This window comes from Carlito syrichta, unplaced genomic scaffold (assembly GCF_000164805.1).
Source record: "Carlito syrichta isolate Samal-C Ts95f unplaced genomic scaffold, Tarsius_syrichta-2.0.1 Scaffold315848, whole genome shotgun sequence".
Classification (NCBI taxonomy): domain Eukaryota; kingdom Metazoa; phylum Chordata; class Mammalia; order Primates; family Tarsiidae; genus Carlito; species Carlito syrichta.
In genome coordinates, this window is record NW_007259944.1 from 699,808 (window position 1) to 707,949 (window position 8,142).

The window sequence follows — 8,142 nt, forward strand, 5'->3', positions numbered from 1 at the left end:
GGAGGCCGGGAGCGGTCACTGCACTCCAGTCTGGGCGACAGAGTGAGACTCCAACTCAAAAAAAAAAAAAATTTTTTTTTGTAGAAATGCGGTCTTGCTGTGTTGCCTAGGCTGGTCTCAAACTCCTGTGCTTAAGCAATCCTCCTACTTCGACCTCCCAAAGTGCTGGGATTACAGGCATGAGCTACCATGGCTGTCCAACTTTCTATCTTTATTGTTAGAGGAATCAGTTTCGTCCCCCTCGTCACACATACCATTCCCCTCTTGACACTGCCTGCCCCTTTCCTCCACTGGATGCTTCTCTGTGGTCCTTTAGTATAACAGACACACGACAGAGTCCTGTGTGACAAGGGAAGGAAGGAGTCAGCACAGTCTACAGCGGCCGTGTGTCACCGTTCACAGACTGACTGCTTAATGCAAGTCTGCAGAGATGCACTCTGCTGGAGGCAGTCACGTTTCCTTTTCACTTGTCTGCCTATATTTGCATCAAAATCTGGACCATCTCTCGGTTCTCCCGATGACCACAAAAGGGAGAGGTCCTGAAGATTCTGCATGACCACTCCTGGATCACCGCAGCCTCAACCTCCTTGGCTCAGGTGATCCTTCCACCTCAGCCTCTTGAGTAGTTGAGACTACAGGAGAGTGCCACTACACCTGGCTAATTTTTTGATTTTTTTTTTTTGTTTTTTTTTGTAGAGGTGAGATCTCACTTTGTTGGCCAGGCTGGTCCCGAACTCCTGAGCTCAAAGATCCTCCTGCCTTGGCCTCCCAAAGTGCTGGGATGACAGGTTGAGTCACCACGCTCGGCCTGCTAGAGTTCTTCAGTCGCTTTTCTTTTCTTTTTTTTGAATCAGAGTCTCATTCTGTTGCCCAGGCTGGAGTGCAGTGGCATGCTCATGGCAACTGCAGCATCAACCTGCCGGGCTTAGGGAATCCTTCCATCTCAGCTGGAACCACAGGCATGTGCCACCATGCCCAGCTAACTTTTTGATTTATTGTAGAGATGAGGTCTCACCGTGTTGCCCAGGCTGGTCTTGAACCCGTGAGCTCAGGTAACCCTCTCATCGCCGCCTCCCAAAGTGCTGGGTTTACAAGTGTGAGCCACCACGCCCGGCTTTCAGTAGCTTTTTTTGTGGTATTTCTTATTTTTTTCATATTCATTTGTAAGAGTTCTCATTCTGATGCATGTGCTTTTTCTCCTATCCATTTTGTTATCTTTAAAAAAAAAATCTTTATGGTATATTTGATATACAGGAGTTAAAAAACAATTTTTTTCCCTGCTTTAGTCTGTTGAGTGATAAAGAGTATCTTGTTATTATTTGAATTTTGATTTAATTGTGAATATAGTCAAGCATCTTTCTACCTATGAGCCAGTTTTTAGTGTCTTGGTTTGTCGCCTTTCCTTTGGGGGTCTTCTTTTTCTTGTTCATTTGTAAGAATACTTTATAAAAAATAGAACATCAAACTTGTATCTGTTGTGGGTTGTAAATATTTTTTCACGGTTTATTTTGTGTTTTTTGCTTTTGTCTGACGGGCTTTGTGTATTTACATTTATTGTGTAGAAGTTCTATATTTTAACTGAGTGCAGTGGCTCATACCTGTAATCCTAATACTTTGGGAGGCAGAGGCAAGAGGGTTGCCTGAGACCAGGGTTTGAGACCAGTCTGGACAACATGACGAGACTTCATCTCTACAGTAAATTAAAAAATTAGCCAGGCATTGTGACGCACGTCTGTTGTTCCAGCTACTTGGAAGGCTGAGGTGGAAGGGTCTCCTGAACCCAGCAGGTTGACTGCACTCCACTGCACTCCAGCCTGGTTGACAGAATGAGACTCAGGCTCGGAAAAATAAAAAAATTCTACATTTTTATGTTGTCATATTTTCATGGAAATGAGATTACTAGATCAAAAGGCAGATGCATTTTACATTTGAATTCACACTATACACTCCCTTCTTCTAATTCACACTTCTGATCATCTTATTAGTGCATCCTAGCCTGCGCCATGTTCTGTTTGACTTTAGTTTTTGCCATGGAGTAAACATTGAATAAATATTTAACATAATCAGTTTACCTTTAAAAAAAAAACATGGTCTGTGAATTTGACTGGGAACAGTGGCTCACGCCTGTAATCCCAGCACTTTGGGAGGTCAAAGTGGGAGAATCACTTGAGTCCAGGAGTTTGAGATCAGCCTGGGCAACATAACAAGATCTCATCGCTACAAAAATAAAAATAAAAAATTTAACCAAGTATGGTGGCACCCCTGTAGTCCCAGCTACTTAGGAAGCTGAGTCAGGAGGATGGCCTGAGCTCAGGAGGTCAAAGCTAAAGTGAACCATGATTGTGCAACCGCACTCCAGTCTGGACAACAGAGTGAGACCCCAACCAAAAAAAAAAAAATATTTGTGAAGTTAAACATCTTCCTTAATATTCACTGCTTGCTGCTTATTTGCATTTAAAAAAAATATGTGTGTGAAGAGCTGGTTTGTACCCTGTGTCCATTTTTTTTCTGTTTACAGGTTCTTTTTTGCCCTCCTTTCCATGCAGCAAAGCTTTATAGAGCACTGTTATATGCCAGGCTCCATTTTGGGTCTCAGTGGTATGGTGGTGTCTCAGGACATCCTTGTTCCCAGTCTTACGGGATTTACAGTTTACTAGAAGTTCAAGACAAGTTCCAGAGGAGACGGGAGGAATGGGGAGAGAGCTATAGGCATTTTCTCTGAAACCGGTAAAAAAGAAAACAATTTTGGTGAAAATGCAGAGAATTCTGAGGTGGAGGGAGTGAGGCTGTCTGTCAGTCTTTTTTTTTTGTTGGAGTCTCACTCTTTCTCCCAGGCTAGAGTGCAGTGGCATGCTCAGGGCCACCGTAGCCTCGACCTGCTGGGCTCAGGTGACCCTTCCTCCTCAGCCTTCTAAGTAGCTGGAACTACAGGCACATGCCACACGCCTGGCTAATTTTTTGATTTATTGTAGTTATGGTCTCACCAAGTTGCCCAGGCTGGTCTTGAACCCGTGGGCTCAGGCAATTCTCTCACCTCAGCCTCTCAAAGTGCTGGGATTATAGGCGTGAGCCACCACGTCCAGCCTGTCAGTCTTAGTCTTAGAGATGAATGCTTATAATTGAGTCTTTTATTTATCAGGCACTTTTCTATTTACAAAGAATTTTTGCTGTTTTCTTGTGTTGGTCTCACGATATGAAATGAAGATATTGGATGGAAGGAGAAACTGAGTCTCAGAGAGGTTATGCAACTTGTCTAAGGTCACGCAGCCTAGGAGTGGTCATCTTCTGGGAGGAGGAGAATGGAGGGAAAATTGGCATCTTGATGATGGAAGAGATTTTTAAACAGTTCTTAGGAAATGTAATGTGGAGTAAAAGATGCATTTTCAGTTGGGCGTAGTGACTGATGCCTGTAATCACTTTGGGAGGTGGAGGCGAGAGGATTGCCTGAACCCAGGGGTTCAAGACCAGCTTGGGCAACATAGCAAGATCTTGTCTCTACAGTAAATAAAAAAATTAGCCAGGCGTAGTGGCATGTACCCAGCTACTTGGAAGGCTGAGGTGGAAGGATTGCCTGAGCCCAGGAGGTCGAGGTTGTGGTAGCCATGATTTTACCACTGCACTCAAGCCTGGGTGACAGAGTGAGACTCCAACTCAAAAAAAAAGAAGATCCATTTTCTCTTATTTGAATTCCTCTTTTTGTGCTTAGTATGTGGGAAGAGAGAAAAAGAGAGGGGAGAGAAAGAGTGGGGGGGGAGAGAAAAAAGGAGGAGGAGAGAGAGTGGGGAGGGAGAGAGAAAGAGAGGAAGGAGGGGGGTAGAGAAAGGGAGAGGAAGTGGGAAAGGGAGAAGTGGGGAGAGGGAAGGGGGGTGGGGAGAGAGGGAGGGAATGAGACAGGGGAAATAAGGGGGGGAAGGGGTCAAGAGAGAGGAGGGCAGGGGAGGAGAGGGGAAGAGAGGGGAGGGGATAGAGAGGAGGAGGGGCGAGGGAGCGAGAGCAGTGATGTCCTAGTGACCTTACCTGCCATGCCCTCCTGTGGATGCCTTCTGGAGTGAGTGTGAGGACCCAGGCTTTCCCTGTTTCCTTAATTGGCTCAGGTTCCCCTGCTTCTCCCTGAGCAGACATCTGATTGCCCTCTGATTCTAGTGTGAACGGGGAGTTAAACCCAAGCCATTTCCTTCGCGTGCGCAACTCGGGAAAAGCCAGCAGGAGTAATCTGAACCATGTGAGATTCTGCTTTTGTGTCCCCTTTGGAATCCAGCTGCCTTTTGGTCAAGCCCCTGTTATCTGTTGCAAATTAAAGGACAAACTCGAAAGCTTGCTAAGCCCTGTGGAGAGTCCAGTGGCAGCAGGGGATGCGGTTGCCATGGTAGCCCAGGCTTGCTGCAGGGCCGAGGAGGCATGGGGTGATGGATCACGGAAGGGATGGTGGAGGATGAGGCGTGGCAGAGAAGGTAGCCAAGATGTCACAGAGACCAGGCGGTCTCCCCCAGCTCTTCTCAAACTCTCAGGTAGAGGGACTGGATAGTCTGGTTCTCCCCTCATCTGTAGCAGGTCGAGTTCCTCTATGCATGGCCAGTATGCAGCCGCGCTGTGTGCCCTTGCCACACGAAGTGGGTATTGTCTGGCTTGTCTGTACCCTGTCCAGTGAGATGTGTCCTCTGACCCCATGCACGAATGTGGCAGTGACGTCTAACACTGGAGACGTTTCAGAGTGCTCATGCCCAAGGCTTTGGGCATTTATCTTGTGAACGAGGAACAAAGGGGTCACAGTGTAGCCCTGACCCCAGGCAGGATCACATGGTTCTGGAGAGTAGGAAGAACTCTCTGACCTGCCTGATCATGACCTCCTGGCTCGCAAAGACCAGATGGGCACTGGCTGGGAAGTGGTCTGCAGGCTGCAGAGAGCAAGGTGGGCTGCAGAGGGGACAGCGGGAAGAGGGGACCAGAGGCCTGGGATGGAGGGGCTCGGGTCAGCATTTGCAGATTAGGCAGGGACTTCAAGGAGTGAACTGGGCAGAGGGGGGCGGTGCAAGCTGAGAGCACATGCCCATCTGAGGGGGTGGCTGTCCCTCTTCGCCAGCTGGGTATGAGGAATGTGGACTCCGTGTCACCACATCTTCCAGTTTTCCAGGAGATGCCGGATATCTCAAGTTTTTTATAGGAAAGCTTCTGAATCAGGCTGGTCATGGTGGCTCATGCCTGTAATCCCAGCACTTTGGGAGGCTGAATCAGAAGGATCACTTGAGGCCAGGAGTGTGAGACCAGCTGAGTCAACAGAGTAAGACCTCATCTCTACCCACCACCCCCGCACACACAGATAAGAAACTTCTGAATTTCTTTATTCTGAGTTGAAGTTTCACTCTGTCACCCAGGCTGGATAGAGTGCAGTGGCACGATGACGTCTCACCGCAGCCTCTACCTTCTGGGCTCAAGCGATCCTCATGGGTCAGCCTCTCAAGGAGCTAGGACTACAGGCGCATACAACCATGTCTTGCTAATTGTAAAATTTTTTTGTAGAGGTGAGGTCTTGCTTGCTATGTTGACCAGGCTGGTCTTGAACTGCTTGGCTCAAGCAATCCTCCTGCCTCAGCCTCCCAAAGTGCTGAGGTACAGATGTGAACCACTGTGTGCGAGCCAAGCTCCTAAATTTGAAAGTTGGCAACTGATTCAGAACCTCAAAAGTGCTATGCAGACCAAGCTGGCGCGTATCTGTGGGCTGATGGTATGTGCTTCCTCTCTGGGCAGTAGCTATGCTGAAGATGAGGCCAGGGTCCGAATCTTGTGGAGGAGAGCTTTGGTCCTGCGTACAAGAAAGCATTGGGTGGGGAAGGCTGTTTCAGCAGCATTTGATGGCATCACAGCTGGTTGGGCCAGGTGTGGGGAACACTCTCTTTGGGGTGCCCCTTGACCCTTTCTAACCCTGGGCATCGGGGACTGAGGCTGAGGCCCGTCAGCATAGGATGGATGGAGTGGCCGCTAGGCCATCCCAAGCCCAACGCAGGCTCAGCCCCACTGTCCATCTGCTATGCTGCAGGGGCTGACGGGAGGGGCCGCCTGTACTCCCAGGAGCCTGCCATCTGCTAGAGCCTGCACACTCCCTGGCCTGCCATCTGCCGGGTGCCCTGGGAGGGAGGATGGTGTTGGCCTGGTGAGTGCGTCAGGCTCCGGGATTTCAGTGGCTGCTCCCAGGGCCCTTTGTCCAAGACAGGTCCCAGAACACGGACTCTTTACCGCAGAGTTTGAACCTCTTTGAATTTCTTTACCTCCCTCGGACAGTGACATTCCTGAGAGTGAGCAGGGTGAGAGGAGAGAAAGGGAGATGCTTTTGTTTTCCAGTAGAGACCGAATGGTGTGTGTTCTGGGATCTTCCCTGGCAGCTTGGCAGGCCTGGCTCCTTCTTGTGTTCCAAGCGTCAGCTCAGATGATGTGAGTGGAGATAGCAAAAACCACACCCTCCCTTTCCTGTCTGTCCCTCTGTCATCCAGGCTGGTGTGTAGTGACACAATCACAGCTCACCACAGTCTCAACCTCCTAGGCTCAGATGACCTTCTCTCCTTAGCCTCCCAAGTAGGTGGGACTGCTAGGATGCACCATCCTGCCCAGCTGTTTTTTTAATTTTTTGTTGAGACGACGTCTCTCTATGTTCCTCAGGCTGGTTTTAAACTCCTGGCCTCAAGCAATCCTCCCACCTTGGCCTCCCTAAGTGCTGGGCCTCTGCTTGGTTTTCACTATAGCACTTCTCACCGTGATGGCTGTGTTTCTTGGTTTCCTTCTTTTTTTTTTTTTTTGAGTTGGAGTCTCACTCTGTCGCCCAGACTGGCGTGCAGTGGCCGCTCCCGGCCACCGCAGCCTCGACCTGCTGGGCTCCGGCGATCCTTCCGTCTCAACTTTCCCAGTAGCTGGAATTACAGGCATGTGCTACCATGCCTGGCTGATTTTTTGATTTATTGTAGAGATGAGGTCTTGCTGCCCAGGCGGTCTTGAACCTGTGGGCTCAGGCAATCCACTCACCTCAGCCTCTCAAAGGCGTGGGATTACAGGCTGAGCCACCGAGCCCGACTTGGTTTCCTTCTTTATTCTCCGTCTTCCTCACTGTACTGAACATTTCCTTACGCACACTGAAAAGAGGAGACAGGTGCATTTGTGACAGAGACTGCCAAATTTCCCTCCAAAATTGATGGCACGGATTTACACTTCAGCCAGTGGTGTGTATAACAGCTTCCCTTCCCTACTTCTTGGCTGCTACTGGATGTTGTCAGTCTTTTGAATTTTTCCCAATCTAAATAGGAAAAAAATGGTTTATTTTGCATTTTTTTGATTATTTAGTAGATGGAGCATTTTTATGATGTTTACTGGCCATTTTAATGTTTTCTACAAAGTGTTTATTTTTAAAGGATGAATGCCTTTCCTTACATACTTGGGTGTTGGGAGAGGGTGGGGAAGTCCTCAAGATCATTGACATCCCCCAAATTGTCAAATTAGATGCAGACTCTGAAAGGAACAGGACTCACCAGGAAGGATGTGCTCTAAAAAGAAGAATGTCTCTGCCGAGCACAGTGGCTCATGCCTGTAATGCCAGAACTTTGGAAGGCAGAGGCAAGAGGATTGCCAGAGCCCATGGGTTTGAGAGCTGACTGGGCTACTCAGTGAGACCTGGTCTCTACAATAGATAGATAGATAGATAGATAGATAGATAGATAGATAGATAGATAGATAGATAGATAGATATAGATAGATATAGATATAGATATAGATATAGATATAGATATATAGCTGGGCATGGTGGTGCATGCCTGTGGTTCCAGCTACTTGGAAAGCTGAGGTAGAAGGATTGCCTGAGCCCAGTGGGTCGAGGCTGTGGTCGGTGACCGTGAACATGCCACTACACCCCAACCTGGGTGGCAAAGTGAGAGTCCTACTCAAAAAAAAAAAAAAGAGAGAGAGAGTGTCAGGTGCAGGGTGTGTGCCCGGGAGGCTGAGGTGAGAGGCTCACTTGAGCCCAGGAGTTCCAGGCTGTGCTGAGCTATGATTGCGCCACTGCACTCCAGCCTGGGTGACAGAGCGAGACCCTGTCTCTAGATGGGTGGATGGATGGATGGTGTGTTTCTAAGTTTTCATGATAGTTTTTTTTTTTTTTTTTTT

At 48.4% G+C, this 8,142-nt stretch overlaps 1 protein-coding gene across 1 annotated transcript in view; it reads left to right on the forward strand.

The window, feature by feature from the left end:
• Positions 1-8,142, forward strand: part of ATP9A (ATPase phospholipid transporting 9A (putative)) — a 120,763-nt gene that overhangs the window by 35,436 nt on the left and 77,185 nt on the right. The window lies entirely within an intron of this gene.